Below are 22,234 nucleotides of genomic sequence, written 5' to 3'. Positions count from 1 at the left end.
ATTTACTAATGCTGCAGAAATCTGCTATAAAGCAGTATACAAATCCATCAGATGTAGCAATCATAATATAGTAGCCATATCTAGGAAAACCAAAGTTCAAAAGGCTGGGTGTCACGTCCTGACCTTAGTTCCTTTTGTATGTTTCTAATAAATTATGATGGACACTTACCACGCTGCATATTGGTCCGATCCTTCTTACTCTTCCTCAGACGAAGAGGAGATTCGTTACAGAACCACCCACCACAACCGGACCAGGCAGCGTGGTAACCAGGAGTAGAGGGTTCTGTACTGCTGGACATGGGAGGAGATTTTGGACGGTAGGGGACCCTGGGCACAGGCTGGGGTATATCGCCGCCCCTGGGAAGAGCTGGAGGCAGCCAAAGCCGAGCGGCGGCATTATGAGGAGTTAGCACGGCAGCGCAACAGGGATGAGAGGCAGCCCCAAAACTTTCTTTGGGAGGGGCACACGGGGAGTGTGGCTAAGTCAGGTAGGAGACCTGAGCCAACTCCCCGTGCTTACCGTGTCGAGAGGTGGACCGGGCAGGCACCGTGTTATGCCGTGAGGCGCACAGTGTCCCCAGTGCGCAGGCATAGCCCGGTGCGCTACATTGCAGCTCCTCATATCGGCCAGGCTAGAGTGGGCATCGAGCCAGGAGAAATGAGGCCGGCTCAGCACATTTGGTCTCCAGTGCGTCTCCTCGGCCCAGGGTATATGGCACCAGCCCTACGCACGGTGTCCCCGGTTCGCCAGCACAGCCCAGTGCGGTCTGTTCCACCCAGCCGCACCTGCCGGGCTACGGGGGGTATCCAGCCAGGACAGGTTGTGCAGGCTCGGTGCTCGAGACCTCCAGTGTGCCTCCACGGTCCGGTCCATCCGGTGCCTCCTCCACGCACCAGGCTGTCTCTCCGTCTCCTCCCTCCAGGTGCTCCCTCCTGTCCAGCACTTCCAGAGTCTCCCTCCTGTCCAGCGCTGCCAGAGTCTCCCTCCTGTCCAGCGCTGCCAGAGCCGCCCGTCTATTCGCAGCCCGCTGTAAGGGTCCCGAGTCCGAGGTCGGCTCCAAAGGTGCCACTTAAGTGGGCCAAGACTATGGTGGAGTGGGGTCCACGTCCTGCGCCAGAGCCACCACCGAGGACAGATGCCCACCCAGACCCTCCCCTATGGGGTTAGGTTTTGCGGCCGGAGTCATCCGTAGTCGGTAGTATCAGGATGGGAGCAGAGAGGTCGCGCTGCTTGAGTCCTTGGAAGGCCGTCTCAGCTTCTCTTCCCCACAAAAACCTTGCATTGCCACCCTTGTTTAAAGCTGAGAGAGGGGCTGCCACCAAGCTGAAGTTCTTGATGAACTTGCGGTAAAAGTTAGTGAAGCCCAGGAAACGCTGAACTTCCTTAACGGATTTGGGGGTGGGCCAATCCGCTACCGCCCCTACCTTCCTGGGGTCCATTTGGACTCGACTGGGTTCCACTACAAATCCCAGGAATTGTACTCGGGATGAATGGAATTCACATTTTTTCCGGCTTAACGTACAGATAGATGGCTGTCTAGGAGGCGTTTGAGTACTTGTCTGACATGCTTTGTGTGTTCTTGAAGAGAGCTCGAAAAGATAAGGATGTCATCCAAGTAAACGAACACAAACATGTTAAGCATATCCCTAAGCACATCGTTTATGAGCGCTTGGAACACTGCTGGGGCGTTGGTCAGGCCGAAGGGCATCACCAAGTATTCATAGTGACCAGTAGGCGTGTTGAAAGCGGTCTTCCACTCGTCACCAGGTCTGATCCGCACAAGATGGTATGCGTTCCGCAGGTCAAGCTTAGTGAAAACAACTGCTTCCTGGAGCAGCTCGAAGGCTGTGGCCATAAGGGGTAGCGGGTAACGGTTACGGACGGTTATGGCATTGAGTCCCCGGTAGTCGATGCAAGGACGTAATCCACCGTCTTTCTTGGCCACAAAGAAAAACCCTGCTCCCGTCGGGGAGGTGGATGGACGCATGAGGCCTGCTTCCAGAGCGTCCTTGATGTAGGTATCCATAGCAGCTCGTTCGGGTGGAGATAGGGAAAAGATTCGACCCCTTGGGGGGCAAGTGCCCGGAAACAGTTCGATGGGGCAATCATAAGGTCTATGGGGTGGTAGCATGGTGGCCCTCTGTTTGCTAAATACCAGTTTGAGGTCATGGTAACACTCGGTAACTCGGGTCAGGTCGATGGATTCTAAAGACTCGGGAGTAGAACTCGGGGAATTTGGGAAAATACAAGTAGCTTGGCACGTAGGACCCCACTGCTTGATAGTGCCCACAGACCAGTCGATGTGAGGGTTATGGCTGTGAAGCCAGGGGTATCCAAGGACGAGAGGGAACTCGGAACAGGGGATCAAATGAAAGTTCATCAATTCCTGGTGTTGTGAAACAAAGTTGCAAGGAGGTAGTGACATGAGTGACAAGTCCAGATCCCAAAGGGCTTCCATCCAATGTAGTAACCCTCATGGGGTCAGAGGGAACGCCATTCTCCTTCGCCCAGACACCATCCATGAAGTTACCTGCGGCTCCAGAGTCTACCAAGGCTTGAAGGTGAAGCTTGTGGTTGTCCCAGGAAAGGGTGACTGGAATGAGCAGACGGGAGTTGGACGGATGGGAGGAGGTTATGTTTCCCGTTACAGTTCCCCCCGGTCTGTACGGGACAGAGCGTTTCCCTGGAGCCCGGGACACGTGGAACGGAAATGGCCCGGTTTGCCACAATATAGACAGCGTCGCTCCCTCATCCGGCGGTCTCTCTCAGCCTGGGAGATGCGTCCAATCTGCATGGGTTCCGGTGGAGCCAGCGAGGATAAAGGTGGGGACTCGGAGCTGGGACTGATAGGGGCTAGAGGTCTACGGTTGAGTTCTCGCTCTCTCAGACGCTGGTCAATGCGTGAGGCCAACTTGATCAGGGACTCGAGATTGTCCGGTGGTTCCCGAGTGGCCAGTTCATCTTGGATAGTGTCGGAAAGGCCTTTCAGAAAGCACACCGTGAGCGCCTCGTTGTTCCAGCCACTCGCTGCTGCCACCGTGCGGAGCTGGATGGCATAGTCCGTCACGCTGCGCCGACCTTGGTGGAGAGTCAGGAGCTGTTTGGCTGAGTCAGGACCACTGCTTGGGACTTGAAACACTCGTTTGAATTCCTCAGCAAAGGCAGAGTAGCTGGCACAGCAGGAACTATGGGCATCCCACACAGCAGTAGCCCAGGCCAGGGCTTTTTCCGACAGCAGGGTGATGATATATGCGATCTTAGACCGGTCGGTGGGGAACGACGAGGGTTGCAGCTCGAAGGAGAGAGAGAACATTGGGTGAGAAACCCTTTACAAGCACTTGGATCACCTGAGAACCGTTGGGGGGGTGGAAGACGAGGTTCAGCCAGAGGGTTAACTGCCATGGGTATGTGAATCTGAGGTACTGGGACGGGAACTGTTGCCGGGGTAAGTCGATCAGATATCTGCTTTATAGAAGTCAGCATCTCCGACAGAAGATGAGGATGTCTAGCCATTAAGGCCTCTTGCTGAACCAGGGCGGCTTTGTGGCGTTGGACAGTCTCCTGGTGGTGGAACAGCATGGCAACAAGGTCCTGGGAACTGGCTGCCTCTGGGTTCATTTTTGGCTCTGTGTTTCTGTCAGGACCCGGTTACGAACCCGGGTCTCCGGAGTGAGAAACAGTCACTTAACCAACTGAGCCACGAATAGTCGGCAGAACCCAGAAGATGAGGCAGACACAGCAGTACTTGAGACGGTGTATTTAATGAAGTAAAAAGTGAAGTTCTTCAGGAAAACATGTAACTCCACAACCTCAAAAGGAATTCCACAAGAACAAAGGTAATCCTCCAAGACAAAAAGGTAAATCCACAAGGTGGAAGGTATAGCATAAAATAGCCTCAAAAGATACTCAAAAATAAACAAGAACAAAAAAACAGAATTCCACAAGAGAGTCTACCAGGATCAACAAGAGTTCACTGAGTACTAGGGCTGGGTGCTAACATACAAACACAGAGCAAAGAACTGAGGAAAACAAGGGTTTAAATACAATCAGGGGAAACGAGGCACAGGTGCAAATAATAATGGGGATCAAGGGAAAACAAAAGGTCAAAAATCACAATGGGGGCATCTAGTGACCAAAAACCGGAACAACCCTGGCCAAATCCTGACAGGTTTCTTCCTAGGTTTTGGCCTTTCTAGGGAGTTTTTCCTAGCCACCGTGCTTCTACACCTGCATTGCTTGCTGTTTGTGGTTTTAGGCTGGGTTTCTGTACAGCACTTTGAGATATCAGCTGATGTACGAAGGGCTATATAAATACAATTTGATTTGATTTTGATTTGATGAATGGCAAATAAGTCTGGCTGCACAGCCGATTGTCAAATGTTCTGCAAATTGAGAAATCATGTTACTCAACTTAACAAAAAGAAGAAACTGTACTGTGAAACAAAGATACATTATTTAAAGAATGATGATAAAAAAAGCTTTGGAGCACGTTAAATTACATTTTGGGCAAAAGGCAAAACTCAGCTCCATCATTCATTGAATCAGATGGCATCACAAAACGACTTTAATTATTTTTTTCATTTGCAAGATTAGCAAACTTAGGCATGCCAACAACAAATTCTGAAACAACACATCCATGCATAACTGACCAAATTATGAAAGACAAACGTTGTCATTTTGAATTCTGTAAAGTGAGTGTGGTAGAGGTGAAACAATTATTGGTGTCTATCAACAATGACCAGCCACCTGAATCTGAACATTTGGATGGAAAATTACTGAGGATGATAGCGGACGATATTGCCACTCCTATTTGCCATCTCTTCAATCTAAGTGTACAGGAAAGTGTGTGTCCTCAGGCCTGGAGGGAAGCAAAGTCATTCCGCTACCCAAGAATAGCAAAGCACTCATTACTGGCTCAAACAGCCGACCAATAAGCCTGTTACCAACCCTTAGTAAACTTTTGGATAAAAAAAACGTGTTTGACCATATACAATGCAATTTCACTGTAAACAAATTAACAACAGATTTTCAACATGCTTATAGGGAAGGGCAGTCAATGTGTAAGGCACTTATGACTGATGATTGGCTGAGAGATATTTATAATACAAAGATTGTGAGAGCTGTTTTGTTAGACTTAAGTGCAGCTTTTGACATTATCGATAATAATCTGCTGCTGGAAAAACGTACAGTACCAGTCAAAAGTTTGGAAACACCTCATTCAAGTTCAAGTTTTTCTTTCTTTCTTTATTTTTACCTTTTTCTACATTGTTTTAATAGTGAAGACATCAAAATGATGAAATAACACATGGAATCATGTAGTAACCAAAAAAGTGTTCATCAAATTAAAATATATTTCATATTTGAAATTCTTCAAAGTAGCCATCCTTTGCCTTGATGACAGTTTTGCACACTCTTGGCATTCTCTCAACCAGCTTGAAAGAGTTCCCACATATGCTGAGCACTTGTTGGCTGCTTATCCTTCACTCTGCAGTCCAACTCATCGCAAACCATCTCAATTGGGTTGAGGTTGGGTGATTGTGGAGAACAGTTAATCTGATCCAGCACTCCATCACTCTCCTTCTTGTTCAAATAGCCCTTACACCGACTGGAGGTGTGTTGGGTCATTGTCCTGTTGAAAAACAAATGATAGTCCCACTAAGTGCAAACCAGATGGGATGGCGTATCGCTGCAGAATGCTGTGGTAGCCATGCTGATTAAGTGTGAATTCTAAATAAATCACCTACAGTGTCACCAGCAAAGCACCCCCACACAATCACACCTCCTCCTCCATGCTTCACGGTGGGAACAATAAATCCGTTCACCTACTCTGCGTCTCACCAAGACACGGTGGTTGGAACAAAAATCTCAAATTTGGTCTCATAAGACCAAAGGACAGATTTCCACTTGTCCATTGCTCATGTTTCTTGGCCTAAGCAAGTCTCTTCTTCTTAATGGTGTCCTTTAGTAGTGGTTTCTTTGCAGAAATTCGCCCATGGAGGCCTGATTCACACAGTCTCCTCTGAACAGTTGATGTTGAGATTTCTGTTACTTGAACTCTGTGAAGAATCTATTTGGGCTGTAATTTCTGAGGCTGGTAACTCTAATGAACTTATCCTCTGCAGCAGAGGTAACTCTGGGTGGCGGTCCTTTCCTGTGGCGGTCCTCAAGAGAGCCAGTTTCATAATAGCGCTTGATAGTTTTAGCGACTGCACTTGAAGAAGCTTTCAAAGTTCTTGACATTTTCCATATTAACTGACCTTCATGTCTTAAAGTAATCATGGACTGTCGTTTCTCTTTGTTTGGGTTGTTCTTGCAATAATATTGACTTTGTCTTTTACCAAATAGGGCTATCTTCTGTATACCACCCCTAACTTGTCACAACACAAATCAAACGCATTAAGAAGGACAGAAATTCCACAAATTAACTTTTAACAAGGCACACCTGTTAATTGAAAGGCATTCCAGGTAACTACCTCATGAAGCTGGTTGGGAGAATGCCAAGAGTGTGCAAAGCTGTCATCAAAGCAAAGGGTTGCTACTTTGAAGAATCTCAAATTGAAAACATATTTTGATATGTTTAACACTGTCTTGGTTTCTACATGATTCCATATGTGTTATTTCATAGTTTTGATGTCTTCACTATTATTCTACAATGTAGAAAATAGTAAAATAAAGAAAACCCTTGGAATGTAGGTGTGTCCAAACTTTTGACTGGTACTGTATGTGTTATGGCTTTACATCCACAGCTATATTGTGGATCAAGAGTTACCTGTCTAACAGACCACAGAGGGTGTTATTAAATGGACTCCTCTCCAACATAATCCAGGTAGTCAAGAATTCCCCAGGGCAGCTGTCTAGGTTTATTACTTTAAAAATTATTTACTAATGACCTGCCACTGGCTCTGAGTAAAGCCAGTGTGTTTATGTATGCTGATGGATCAACACTACACACGTCAACTACCACAGCAAGTGAAATCACTGCAACACTTTAACAAAGAGCTGCAGTCAGTTTCAGAATGGGTGGCAAGAAACAAGTTAGTCCTTATATTTCTAATACTAAAAACATTGTATTTGGAACAAATATTTCACTAAACCCTAAACCTCAACTAAATCATGTAATTAATAACGTGGAAATTGAGCAAGTTGAGGAGACCCTTGAATTGTAAACTGTCAAGGCCAAAACATATTGATACAACAGGAGCTAAGATGGGGAGAGGTCTGTTCATAATTCTGTTCATAATTTCTTAACAGGCCCTAGTTCTGTTGCACCTGGACTACTGTCCCGTTGTGTGGTCAGGTGCCACAAAGAGGGGCTTAGGAAAATTGCAATTGGCCCAGAACAGGGCAGCACGGCTGGCCATTAAATGTACACAGAAATCTAACAATAATAATATGCATGTCAATCTCTCCTGGCTCAAATTCCACAACAGCCCAATGCAAAGTCAGATACTTTGTGAAGGAGTTCAGTGCCACCTGCTTGTGAGTATTCCGCCCTCCTCCAATAAGCAGAGGAGATGATGATGATGATGATGGTGGTGGTGACAGTAAACCTCATGGAGGCGAGTCCAATAGAGAAGAGCAGTGAAGTGTAAAGTAGAGCAAAGCTACAGTACTATACCTCCCAGCTGTGTTCCTCAGCAGCGATGTCCCTGGTTGGAGCGAGTGAGGAGACACACGTAGGATACACACAAAGCTCTGTCCGTCGGTTCACACACACACCTGCTCTGACCAGTCCTGGACACACTCCTGTCCTGTGCCCTAGTGTCCGCTCTGCTGGCAGTCTGAGAGTCTAACCCCCACATAGCCCGACGTTGAAAGCCTACTGTTATAGATGCACACACAAGTGAAAGGAGGGAGGCGTGGTTTCAGATGAGATAGATAAAAGAGGGAGGGAGAAGGAGAGAAGGTCCTTCAATCTGCAATTCATTTTTTCCTCACTCCCCTTTTCACAGCGTCTCTGTCTCCCTTTCCCTCTCTATCACATAATTATCTTGCACTCTTTAACATTCACCCACACACACTCCTGAAATGCTCTAGCTCTCTTTTTCTCCAACACACTGAAACTCCCTCTGTTTCTCCATCTCTCTTTCTCCTCGTGGTCCTCACGGTCTCCCCCTCTTTCTCTATCCCCTTCTCTTTTTCTCCCACTCTTTTCTTCATATCTCTTTCTACTTGTCAATTTCACCCTAATTTTCTCCCTGTCTCTTTCTCTCTCTTTCTCTCGCTCGACTCTCATTCATGTGGCTGTGGTGTGTGTGAGTGAATCAGGGCAGATCTAGCCATCTGTTGGAGCCTCTGCGCTTTACCTATTCACACACTCATAAAGGCAGGGCCAGGGAGAAGAGAGAGAGAAAGGAAGGGGAGGGAACCAGGGATCAATCTTAATGCTGGAGGGCGGGAGAGTAGAGGAGAGGGAGAGGGAGAGTTTGGCATACACACTATATTTATTAGCCTGGCACCTCTAATAGGCTCACTGGCATGGCCATGCCCGTTTAGAGGAACAGCACCAACAACCTGAAGAGAGGAATATGCATTCAAGTACAAACGCATGCACACCCACCCAACACCACGCCCACACACCATACACACATGAATGCATACACACGCATACACATGCACACAAATAAGCACAAACACACTGTCAGAGTAAAACAGAGCAAAGTTTCCCATACACATCCCTAAATACAGTATCTCCATTGTTATGTAGCCAATGCTTTCATTTTCTTGTTTGTATAGCAGGTTGACATTTATTGTCATTAGTCTTGTCCTGGAGGCAGAACTGAGCAATCACTAATGGCAGGGTCCAAATTTGCTATATTGTAAAAATAAAAAAATAAAAAAACAGCAAATCATGAAAATAGCTTTTTGGTCTTCATTTAAGGTTCGGGTTAGTCATTAAGTGTTAGCAGTGTGGTTTGGGTTAAGGTTAAGTTTAAAATCAGATTTTATTACTTTGTAGCTGTGCCAGCTAGTGACCACTCTGCAAAGCTACCTCCAGAACAAGATTCATGACAAAAAACACTAACCTGCATTTGTTTGTATGTGTTCGATGCAGCAGCAAGTATTTCTCATAGGTGCCAGTGTCACTTCCCATCTCTCCTCAGGAAGGGATGAGATGGGGCTGGAGGAGGAATCCATCACTGTCTTCTGGTCTCCCTGGTGATTAATGCTTCTGTTTATTATTTTCTGCAGGTTATTTAGATGCAGATTATAGATGGAAACCCTCCTCTCCCTCTCCTCCTTTCGCACTCCCCCCTCTTCCTCTCCTCTCACCCATCCAATCAATAACTCCCTTATCTAGTTCTGTATTTCTATACTGCTCATGGAAATCAGAGAGGGAGATTAATTTTGAGCCACTCACAATCGATTCAATTGTAACGCCTGCAATATTTCATCTATCTGTCAGTTTGTCAGGCAAGCATATTCCCTTGCTGCAAAGATAATATCATGCTGCCTCGAAAACATTAAATTATACTTCTATGTGATGACCTTCCTTACAGCACAGAAGAACCTTGAAATACTGAGTTTTACATTGTTGGTAAATGATCAGCGTGGTCACAATCCTCCTGAACATTGTCTGTCCCAAAGAACAGTCTGAAGCTATTGTCTGATTGACTTAGTAAAGTTTGACACGATTCATAACAACACATACTGTTATAAAAGTATCTTATCTCTGAGTGTATTTCTGACCCAAGTCAAGTTCCTAATATAAACCACATTCCAGTGATCCAGTGAACAGAAAAGAAGCTGGATTAGGATGAGTTCCCAGAGACAAACATGTTTTTCCTGAGCAGAGATGACATGCCAACACATGAGCCCATGACACCACTTTATGATATGATTTATTCATACACTTCAGCTGTGTCATCGTGGCACTGACGTCTGACTGTATTACCACCTAATCTCATCCTCACTCTGACATCCTACTACCCATTGGTCATCTACGTTCCTCGTTTAGGTTTTATGGTGACTGATAGGTGAGAGATTGATACTGCTATTGCCTCAGATTTCTGGGAAGATCTATAAGATAATTATTAGTTTGGGTTGAAAACGGCTGACATATTGACAATAGATGAATTAGATAAGTAGCAGACATACTGTGGAAGGTTATGTCATAAAGTCAGTCTAACCCTGCAGGTTTAATGACCTGATGGGTGCTCTTCTCTCATCTACCATGATTGCTGATTCAGTTATTTTTTTTTGAATATACTAACACTGTGGATAATGATGCTGTTTTATTAACAAGCTAATTAACTATTAATAAGTGGAAATTGATTCAGTGGTATTTGGACGACTATTCATCTAGAGTAGATGATCAGTATAGATAGATTTAGATTTAGTATTACAAAAGTGTACAATATGCTATGTACATCAAAGTTTATAAGTACATTAGAAAACTGTACAGCTACAGGCAGGAAAGAGTCCAGCCTTGAACTCCACAGAGAGCCCAAGCTGTATGCAGTAACCTTGGGAAACTTGTTGTTTTGCCTTACATTTTGTGCTTCAGTGGGCTTCAAGCTGAGAGCCATGTTATCCCCTTTGGGTGAGGTTGTTGGGCCAGCAAATAAATAAGAAAGAATGATCTTTCCTCTAATACTCCAAACAGACATCTATGTTGCGCCCTGCTAGGCTATTGTCCTTGGCTCACAGTCCCAGTTACAAATGAATATGTTATTATGCACAGTGCGCGGCTCACTGATAAAAATATCCCGTGTCAGCTGTGTTTGTTAAGCGGGAGGACTTTGTGCAAATGAGACTGACCCCTCTCTATATCTGAAAGCACTCCTCTTTCTATTCTCTCTGTTTTTTCAGTTCAAGGGTGAGCTGAGCCCCTCTTCCAGTCCTCCCCCAGCCCTCCACTCCTCCCACCCTCTTCAAAAAGAGAAATCCATGGCTGAATAGGGGTGTCTAACCATCAGCACACCCTAACATTGAGACACCCCTTGATCACCATGACTACTCAGGGAGAGAGTGAGCCATCACAGAGGATGTGAATGGAGGTGCTCTGAATGTGGAGACTCAGCCACATAGGCTTGAATGGTATTGGGGATGAGTACAGCGTTGCAGAACCCTCAACATAGCTTATAGGCTACTCCTAGCATGCATATAGCCAATAGTAATCTCTAGGCATTTGGCTTTAACCCACTATTGGCCCATCACCATACTCCACTGGTCTGACTCATGGCCCTGCATATAAATCACACTATATCACCCTGTGGCCATTACTGAAAGTGCTACAGTATTCTGAACACACAACACACAGCCACTTGGACTAGCGTCCAGGGTACCATTTGGTACATATTCACCAGTGTGTATGGGGGACTTATGCTAATGGACACATTTAGCTGTTGGGCACGCAATATATTAGTATTACACCCATTTTCCATGGATTCCATCTGAATGCAAGGCAATGATTTAGCCGAACATCCAAGGGTCATTAGGGCCCCAGTGAGGATGAATATCACTCATCATCTTGTCATGTCTAATGTTTACTCTCCTTATTTATTTGTCCTCACATCACAATCTCCCATTATGACCATAAATAGTTTATGAACAACCATTTATTTCAAGCAATTGGCTCTATGCCCCACAGTACTGTAATAATTCATTAATAAGCGCCCACCTCTCCATATATACATGATCTTCAATGTGGGAGAAAGGAAACAATGGGACAGACAGACAGAGATAGACTGACAGAAAATAAGAGAAAGAGGGAGGTCCTCACCAATGTCCCCTCCTCCATCTCATGTCTGGACTACCATGTCAACAGGAGGAAGTGTTAGCGCAGTCTGGAGCATGGCGACCATGTGTCCACATCAGTATCATCAACAGTTCCTAAAATGACAATGTGAGAGGTCGGTTTTGGAAATCTGAGAAGCGGAAGATTACCTTGAAGAAGGATCACATTTTATTCATCAGTGGCGTAACACAGTATCCTCTCATTACAAAGCTGCTGCACATTAATTAGTACAGGAGGATACATCAGAACAAACACCCTTCCTGTACCCTGTATCCTCCTCACTCATATTTGTCTGCCAGTGCTGCTGGTAGGAGCAGTGTTCCTTCAGACCGTGGGATCTACAGATCAAAGTGGGGCCCCCTGCAGAGACATGCACTCCAGAGTAAAAGAAGCCTCTGTGGGGAAAGGCATGCACACATCTCTTGCTAATTAACTAAACCCCTTTGACGTCTTACCATTTGCATATATAATATACCACATTTTCTGTAATATCTGCCACACATACTAAGCGGGTGGCGCCTGTAGGTTTGTCTAACAAGGAACCCCATTGTCTTCAATATAAATACTCATGTAATCAGTTTTTAAACAGGCGAGTTCATTACGGAATGTGTCAAGATGTTCTGTAAATGGAAAGTTCCTGTGCATACAGCCATTCACAAACATGTTTAGGCTATACTCAACCCTGCTCCAAATACTCATACAGTTAAGTACACAAACACACACGCACGCAGGCACGCACAGACTCACTCACACACACATACACACACAAACACACACACGCAGGCACACACACACGCAGGCACACACACACGTAGGCACACACACACACGGGCACACACACACACACACACACACACACACACACACACACACACACACACACACACACACACACACACACACACACACACACACACACACACACACACACACACACACACACACACACACACACACACACACACACACACACACACACACACACACACACACACACACACACACACACACACACACACACACACACACACACACACACACACACAGCGTAAAGAGAGAGTGCCCTGGAAGAGTTCTGGAGTGGCCATTCCAGAGAAATAGCAGTGTTGTGTCCGGGCAGGGTTAGGGAAGCCCAGAATGTCCCCACAGTGGGAGAGAAAGGCCTGAATTTTAAACCACTAGGCATTTAAAGGCTATGTAGATTAGCAGCCAGTCATGTTTGCTGTCCTCAATAATTCATGTGTTGTTTGTACCAAAAGCGGACCCCACTTCTACTGCTGTCTGCAATCAAACACTCTCTCGCACGCTAGGGTGAGTACCAGGTATGGTGAAAGGGCAGGCTCCAGAGATAGCCCAGTACTAGACAGGGTGTAAGGCAGGCTCCAGAGATATCCCAGTACCAGGCATGGTGAAAGGCAGGCTCCAGAGATAGCCCAGTACTAGGCAGGGTGTAAGGCAGGCTCCAGAGATAGCCCAGTACCAGGCAGGATGCAAGACAGGCTCCAGCGATGGCCCAGTACTAGACAGGGTATGAGACAGGCTCCAGAGATGGTTGAGTACTAGGCAAAGTATAAGGCAGGCTCAAGAGATGGCCAAGTACTAGGCAAGGTATGAGGCAGGCTCCAGAGATGGCCCAGTACTAGGCAAGGTGTGAGGCAGTCTCCAGAGATGGCCCAGTACTAGACAACATATGAAGCAGGTTCCAGAGATAGCCCAGTACTAGGCAGGGTGTAAGACAGGCTCCAGAGATGGCCCAGTACTAGACAACATATGAGGCAGGCTCCAGAGATAGCCCAGAACTAGGCAGGGTGTAAGACAGGCTCCAGAGATGGCTAAGTACTTGGAAGGGTGCAAGACAGGCTCCAGAGATGGCCCAGTACTAGACAGGGTGTGGGGCAGGCTCCAGCGATGGCCCAGTACTAGGCAAGGTATGAGGCAGGCTCCAGAGATAGCTCAGTACTAGACAACATATGAGGCAGGCTCCAGAGATAGCCCAGTACTAGGCAACGTATAAGGCAGGCTCCAGAGATGGCCCAGTACTCGACAACATAAGAGGCAGGCTCCAGAGATAGCCCAGTACTAGGCAGGGTGTACGACAGGGTCCAGAGATGGCCCAGTACTAAACAGGGTGTTAGGCAGGCTCCAGAGAAGAACCAGTACTAGGCAACATATGAGGCAGGCTCCAGAGATGGCCCAGTACTAGACAGGGTGTAAGGCAGGCTCCAGATATGGCCCAGTACTAGACAGGGTGTGGGGCAGGCTCCAGCGATGGCCCAGTACTAGGCAAGGTATGAGGCAGGCTCCAGAGATAGCTCAGTACTAGACAACATATGAGGCAGGCTCCAGAGATAGCCCAGTACTAGGCAACGTATAAGGCAGGCTCCAGAGATGGCCCAGTACTCGACAACATAAGAGGCAGGCTCCAGAGATAGCCCAGTACTAGGCAGGGTGTACGACAGGCTCCAGAGATGGCCCAGTACTAAACAGGGTGTTAGGCAGGCTCCAGAGAAGAACCAGTACTAGGCAACATATGAGGCAGGCTCCAGAGATGGCCCAGTACTAGACAGGGTGTAAGGCAGGCTCCAGAGATGGCCCAGTACCAGACAGGGTGCAAGACAGGCTCCAGAGATGGCCCAGTACTAGGCAAGGTGTATGAGGCAGGCTCCAGAGATAGCCCAGTACTAGACAGGGTGTGAGGCAGGCTCCAGAGATGGCCCAGTACTAGGCAACGTATGAGGCAGGCTCCAGATATGGCCCAGTACTAGGCATGGTGTGAGGCAGGCTCCGGAGATGGCCCAGTAGTAGACAGGGTGTAAGGTGTGCTCCAGAGATGGCCCAGTACTAGGAAAGGTGCGAGGCAGACTCCAGAGATGGCCCAGTACTAGACAGGGTGTAAAGCAGGCTCCAGAGATGGCCCAGTACTAGGCAGGGTGTAAGGCAGGCTCCAGAGATGGCCCAGTACTAGGCAGGGTGTCAGGTAGGCTCCAGAGATCGGGGGACAGGAACGTGCAAAATGAGCACCCCTGAGCTAAGTGATGAGTAAAATCATCTTTGGCATCTCATATTAAAAATCCAGAGATTGGTGAGGCAAAAGCAGAAAAAGCTGATGTAGACAGTCAGAGCCCAGAACACCATCAGAGAAATAGGCCTCTCCCATCGCCAGGGCGACGTACTGTACACATCTCACTTTAATTAGCTGTCTCTTTGTCCTAATGGAAGGAACAGCAACACAATAAATTACCTTGCTGCTCATCAGCAGCCTTCCACTCAGATATGGCTGAGTAATCTTCCTATCTGACTGGTGACTACCCAGATGAGATTCTTTCAAATCAGATTGGCTGCTCCCACAGCGATCTAAATAACAATGTTTCCAAGCCAACTGATGACATGCATGGTACGTACACTTCATTTGATTTCAGAATTAGTTTTTCAAAACCTAGTTTCTCCTCTGCAGCCTCTTGTATTTTAATTTGAAAATGAGGCGATAGCAGTCGTTGAGGGAGTGGATATGGGATGGCAATATTAGAATTGAAACTAGAAGGAGAAAGGGAGCGAACCCCTAATTTTCATTTAAATCAGGTGCTTTTCCATTCAGCCTTCAATAAATTTGCTCTGACAAAACCTGTTAACACAAATCTTGAGAGGATATTGTTATCTTGGATACCTTCGTTCCTCTACTGTACATACCCCTGTCACCCACAGGGTGTCCCACACATTGCCATTTTTAAGTCTAAGGGACTTACTGTATCATGATGCCCTACGTGGTTATAACATCTACAGAAAAGACAGAAATGCCAATGGTGGAGATGTTGCTGTTTAAATCCAGAACCACACTCATGTAAAGCTTAGAGAATATCTCATGTTAAATACTGTGGAAGTATTATGGCTACAGGTTAATCTGCCTCACATAAAGCCCATTCTTGTGGGAAGCTGCTATAGACCAGTCAATATCTGGATAGCATGTGTGAAATGCTTGAAAATGTATGTGATATCAACAGAGAGGAATATTTTCTGGGTGATTTAAATATTGACCAGCTTTCATCAAGCTGCCCCCCCCCCAAAAAAAGGGCAAAAAGGCAAACTCAACTCCATCATTCATTGAATCAAATGGCTAATTCATCACAAAACCCACTGAAATTGCCAATTACTTTCATTGTAAGGATCGACGCTGGTAGACAAGAAGCAAGGACAGGGAGTGAACATTTAATTAGCAACAGACATGGAACAGGACAGGACAGCATCTGGACATGAACACATAATGACATTAATGGTGACACAGGGAACCAACGGAGGAACAGACAGAAATAGTGAAGGTAATCAACAAAGTGAAGGAGTCCAGGTGAGTCCAGCAAGCTCTGATGCGCGTAATAATGGTGACAGGTGTGCGTAATGAAGGGCAGCCTGGCACCCTCGAGTCCTAGAGAGGGAAAGCGGGAGCAGGCGTGACATGAATGATTTTTTCATTGGCAAGATTAGCAAATTTAGGCATGACATGCCAGCAACAAACGCTAACACTACACATCCAAGTATAACTGATCAAATTATGAAAGACAAGCATTATAATTTTGAAATCCGTAAAGTGAGTGTGGAAGAGGTTAATTTTGTTGTTGTTGTCTATCAACAATGACAAGCCACCGGGATCTGACACCTTGAATGGAAAATTACTGAGGATAATAGCCGACGATTTTGCCACCCCTATTTGTCATAACTTCAATCTAAGCCTACTAGCTCAAATAGCTGACCAATAAGCCTGTTACCAACCCTTACTAAAATTTAGGAAAACATTATATGGAAGGAAAACTGTATGTGTTATGGCTTTACACCCCCTGCTATAATGTGGAAAAAGAGTTACCTGTCTAACAGAACACAGAGGGTGTTCTTTAATGGAAGCCTTTCCAACATAATCCAGGTAGAATCAGGAATTCCCCTGGGCAGCCGTCTAGGCCCCTTAATTTTTTCAATCTTTACTAATGACATGCCACTTGCTTTCAGTAAAGCCAGTGTGTCTATGTATTCGGATGACTCAACATTGTACAAGCTAGCTAATACAGCGAGTGAAATCACTGCAACACTTAACAAAGAGCTGCAGTTAGTTTCAGAATGGCTGGAAAGGAATAAATTAGTCCTAAATATAACAAAAAAATCTAAAAGCATTGTATTTGGGACAAATCATTCACTAAACCCTAAACCTCCACTAAATCTTGTAATAAATCATGTGGAAAGTGAGCAAGTTGAGGTAACTAAACTGCTTGGAGTAACCCTGGATTGTAAACTGTTATGGTCAAAACATGTTGATACAACAGTAGCTAAGACGGGGAAAAGTCTGTCCATAATAAAGCGCTGCTCTGTCTTTTTAACAACACTATCAACATGGTTCTGTCGCACCTGGACTACTGTCGAGTTGTGCGGTCAGGTGCCACAAAGAGGGACCTTGAAAATTACAACTGGCTCAGAACAGGGCAGCACGGCTGGCCCTTTAATGTAGACGGACAGCTAACATTAATAATATGCATGTAAATCTCTTATGGTTCAAAGTGGAGGAGAGATTGACTTCATCACTACTTGTTTTGTAAGAAGAGGTGACATGATGAATGCACCGAGGTGTCTGTTTAAACTATTAGCAGACAGCTTGGACAGCCATGCATACCCCACAAGACATGCCACTAGAGGTCTCTTCACAATCTCCAAGTCAATAACAGACTATGGGAGGCACACAGTACTACACAGAGCCATGAATACAGTACATGGACCTCTATTCCACATCAGGTAACTGATGCAATTTTTTTTAACTGATCAAAATACACCTTATGGAACAGTGGGGACTGTGAAGAGACACACACAGGCACAGACACACGTCTACATATACACATGATAAGACACAGAGTAATGGGCTGAGGGAACACACTTAATGTGTTGTGAAAAGTGTTATGAAATGTAATGTCATGTAATATTTTATATTATATATAACTGCCTTAATGTTGCTGGAACCCAGGATCTCTAATGGGGATCCTTAATAAATGCAAATTTCCACCTAAGTCCCCTACAGAGAAAGCTGATGTGTTATGAGGTTGGTGGGAGGAGCTATACGAGGACAGCCTTATTGTAATGACTGGAATAGAATGAATGGAACAGAATCAAACGTGGTTTCTATGGATGTCTTTGCAACCATTTCATTTTTTGAATTCCAGCCATTACAACGAGCCTCCTATAGCTCCCCCCACCAGCCTCTGCTGACTCTAGGCATCCATCGACCATCTCAATACTTTACTCTACCAGAGTCCTTTCCTTTACTTGCACTGATCTGACAACTCCGAATAGTTGAACAGTATGGTGGAAACCTACCGGATATTTTCTTTCAGATATTGGAAAGGACACATGGGGGGGGGGGTCGCTTATGCCTATTGAAAATAGATGCACCAAGTTGCTGAGAGAGTTGAATTCATACTGAAGTTGAATGACTTCAAGACTTGAACTTACACTCTGGGTAAATAAAACTACTAAAATAAGGCAAGTGTTAGATAAATTCCATAAAAAGACTGTGGGCCTTGATTTAAAGATGTGTAGAAAGAGGCTGACCTTCCCATGACTGCCACAGAGAGACTGATGCCCCATTACCACTGCAAGCTGCAGTTATGACCAGCAGTGTGTGTGTGTGTGTGTGTGTGTGTGTGTGTGTGTGTGTGTGTGTGTGTGTGTGTGTGTGTGTGTGTGTGTGTGTGTGTGTGTGTGTGTGTGTGTGTGTGTGTGTGTGTGTGTGTGTGTGTGTGTGTGTGTGTGTGTGTGTGTGTGTGTGTGTGTGTGTGTGTGTGTGTGTGTGTGTGTGTGTGTGTGTGTGTGTGTGTGTGTGTAATCACAAGTAAACTCAGCTGCAAACTGTGATGACGTAGTTTTCTACCCCGCAGAGACATTTTGTGTTAAACAGATGCAAGTCTCCAGGCATCTTGCCAGACCTGAAGCCTGACCCTCAATGTTTGCAGTCCATATTGTCCCTTAAAGGAAAACTCCACCCAAAAATGATATTTTGGTATTTATTTTATTAGTCCATTGTTGACAAAGCCACAAAATGTTTTCTTTGTCAGCAATCAAGTTTTAAAGATATGTAACTTTGAAAATACAGAGATCATCCCTGCATGATGCATTTTTGCATCATATGATGCTGTGTTTTGCTTCATATGATGCAAAATGCTTCAAACAGGTATGATTTCTGTATTTTGAAAGTTTAATATCTTAACTTGATTTCTGGCAAGCAAAACATTTCAGGACTATGTCAACAATAGACGAATGAAACAAATACCAAAATACAGTTTTTGAGTGGAATTGTCCTTTAAACCTAGCTTTGGGACGGTATACAATCGGTGTAAATCTGTATTCAGCTCATATAATCTGATAAATTCCTGTTCAGTCCTTCGGAAGCTATTTCTCCAAACAGGCTGCATTCCTCACTTTTTCTAGCCTATACATGTGTTATGGTCATCTATAGCCAACATCTGTTCTGTAATGTTGCTATATACACTATCGTTCAAAAGTTTGGATAACTTAGAAATGTCCTTGTTTTTGAAAGAAAATAACATTTTCTGTCCATTAAAATAACATCAAATTGATCAGAAATACAGCGTTGACAAAAACCCAACACAAAACAGGCTACCTAAATATGGTTCCCAATCAGAGACAATGACTAACACCTGCCTCTGATTGAGAACCATATCAGGCCAAACATAGAAACAGGAAAACTAGACACACAACATAGAATGCCCACTCAGCTCAAGTCCTGACCAACACTATAACAAAGAAAACACAAAATAACTATGGTCAGAACGTGACAGTAGCTGGAAACGGCTGATTTTTAAAATGGAATATCTACATAGGCGTAAAGAGGCCCATTATCAGCAATCATCACTCCTGTGTTCCAATGGCACATTGTGTTAACTAATCCAAGTTTATAATTTTAAAAGGTTAATTGATCATTAGAAAACCCTTTTGAAATTATATTAGCAAAGCTGAAAACTGTTGTTCTGATTAAAGAAGCAATAAAACTGGCCCTCTTTAGACTAGTTGAGTATCTGGAGCATCAGCATTTGTGGGTTTGATTACAGGCTCAAAATGGCCAAAACAAAGAACTTTCTTCTGAAACTCGTCAGTCTATTCTTGTTCTGAGAAATGAAGCCTATGCGAGAAATTGCCAAGAAACTGAAGATCTCGTACAACGCTGTGTACTACTCCCTTCACAGAACAGCACAAACTGGCTCTACCCAGAATGGAAAGAAGAGTGAGCAGCTGAGCAAGAGAACAAGTACATTAGAGTGTCTAGTTTGACAAACAGGCGCCTCACAAGTCTTCAACTGGCAGCTTCATTAAACAGTACCTGCAAAACACCCGTCTGAACGTCAACAGTGAAGAACAGTGAAAAAGAGACTCCAGGATGCTGGCACAGTTCCTCTGTCCAGTGTCTGTGTTCCTTTGCCCATCTTAATCTTTTATTTTTATTGGCCAGTCTGAGATATGTCTTTTTCTTTGCAACTCTGCCTAGAAGGCCAGCATCCCGGAGTCTGTTCTCTTTAAGTTGCACAGTTCCCCCTATTCTAAATTAATTGGGTATGTTGATTTGTGGCACATATACATATATTTCCTTAAAAATCTGAAATCCTGTAGCCACAAGGGTTAAGGATTTGTTGCTTATCAAAGAGCATTTCTCATTGTCCCTGTTCACTAAGAATTTGTTCTTAACTAACTTGCCTCCCTGGATTTTGTGTTAAATGCTCTACAACAAAGCCTTCTTAGTGTCCAACAAGCTTTCTCTTCCCTTAACCTTGGTCTGAACACCTCCAAAACAAAGGTCATGTGTTTTGTTAAGCATGCCCCTCTAACCACAGGTGTGATGACTACCTCTGAGGGTTTAGAGCTTGAGGTAGTCACCTCTTAGAAGTACTTGGGAGTATGGCTAGACAGTACACTGTCCTTCTCTCAGCACATATCAAAGTTGCAGGCTAAAGTTAAATCTAGACTTGGTTTCCTCTATCGTAATCGCTCCTCTTTCACCCCAACTGCCAAACTAACCCTGATTCAGATGATCATCCTACCCATGCTAGATTACAGATAAATAATTTATAGATCAGCAGGTAAGGGTGCTCTCGAGCGTTTGGATGTTCTTTACCATTCGGCCATCAGATTTGCCACCAATGCTTCTTATAGGACACATCACTGCACTCTATACTCAGTAAACTGGTCCTCTCTGTATACCCGTCACAAGACCCACTGGTTTATGCTTATTTATAAAACCCTCTTAGGCATCACTCCCCCCTATCTGAGATATCTACTGCAGCCCTCATCCTCCACATACAACACCCGTTTTGCCAGTCACATTATGTTAAAGGTCCCAAAGCACACACATCCCTGGGTCTCTCGTGTTTTCATTTACATTTACATTACATTTAAGTCATTTAGCAGACGCTCTTATCCAGAGCGACTTACAAATTGGTGCATTCACCTTATGACATCCAGTGGGACAGTCACTTAACAATAGTGCATCTAAATTAGGGGGTGGGGTGAGAGGGATTACTTAACCTATCCTAGGTATTCCTTAAAGAGGTGGGGTTTCAGGTGTCTCCGGAAGGTGGTGATTGACTCCGCTGTCCTGGCGTCGTGAGGGAGTTTGTTCCACCATTGGGGGGCCAGGGCAGCGAACAGTTTTGACTGGGCTGAGCGGGAGCTGTACTTCCTCAGTGGTAGGGAGGCGAGCAGGCCAGAGGTGGATGAACGCAGTGCCCTTGTTTGGGTGTAGGGCCTGATCAGAGCCTGGAGGTACTGAGGTGCCGTTCCCCTCACAGCTCCGTAGGCAAGCACCATGGTCTTGTAGCGGATGCGAGGAGCTTCAACTGGAAGCCAGTGGAGAGAACGGAGGAGCGGGGTGACGTGAGAGAACTTGGGAAGGTTGAACACCAGACGGGCTGCGGCGTTCTGGATGAGTTGAAGGGGTTTAATGGCACAGGCAGGGAGCCCAGCCAACAGCGAGTTGCAGTAATCCAGACGGGAGATGGGAGTTCCAGACGGGAGTTCGCTGCAGCTAGCGACTGGAACGAGCTGCAACAAACACTCAAACTAGACAGTTTTATCTCAATCTCTTCATTCAAAGACTCAATCATGGACACTCTTACTGACAGTTGTGGCTGCTCTGTGTGATGTATTGTTGTCTCTATCTTCTTGTCCTTTGTGCTGTTGTCTGTTCCCAATAATGTTTGTACCATGTTTTGTGCTGCTACCATGTTGTTTTGCTACCGTGTTGTTGTTATGTTGTGTTGCTGCCTTGCTATGTTGTTGTCTTAGGTCTCTCTTTGTGTAGTGTTGTGTTGTCTCTATTGTTGTGATGTGTGTTTTGTTCTATATTTATGTATATATATATATATTATCCCATATATATATATAACAAAAATTGCCCAGCCCCCCGCACTTGCAGGAGGTCTTTTTCCTTGTGGTAGGACGTCATTGCAAATAAGTTC

At 45.2% G+C, this 22,234-nt stretch overlaps 1 protein-coding gene across 2 annotated transcripts in view; it reads right to left on the bottom strand.

Moving 5' to 3' along the window:
* Positions 1-7,961, bottom strand: part of LOC124003676 (extracellular sulfatase Sulf-2-like) — a 78,143-nt gene extending 70,182 nt beyond the window's left edge. For both annotated transcript variants that reach the window (XM_046312186.1, XM_046312187.1), the window contains exon 1: positions 7,620-7,961. The gene's annotated coding sequence lies outside the window, so the exon portion shown is untranslated. The remainder of the gene's footprint in view (positions 1-7,619) is intronic.
* Between the last annotated feature and the right edge of the window lie 14,273 nt (positions 7,962-22,234).

Source organism: Oncorhynchus gorbuscha, linkage group LG18 (genome assembly GCF_021184085.1).
Source record: "Oncorhynchus gorbuscha isolate QuinsamMale2020 ecotype Even-year linkage group LG18, OgorEven_v1.0, whole genome shotgun sequence".
Lineage (NCBI taxonomy): Eukaryota > Metazoa > Chordata > Actinopteri > Salmoniformes > Salmonidae > Oncorhynchus > Oncorhynchus gorbuscha.
This window is presented reverse-complemented; position numbering and strand designations above follow the sequence as displayed.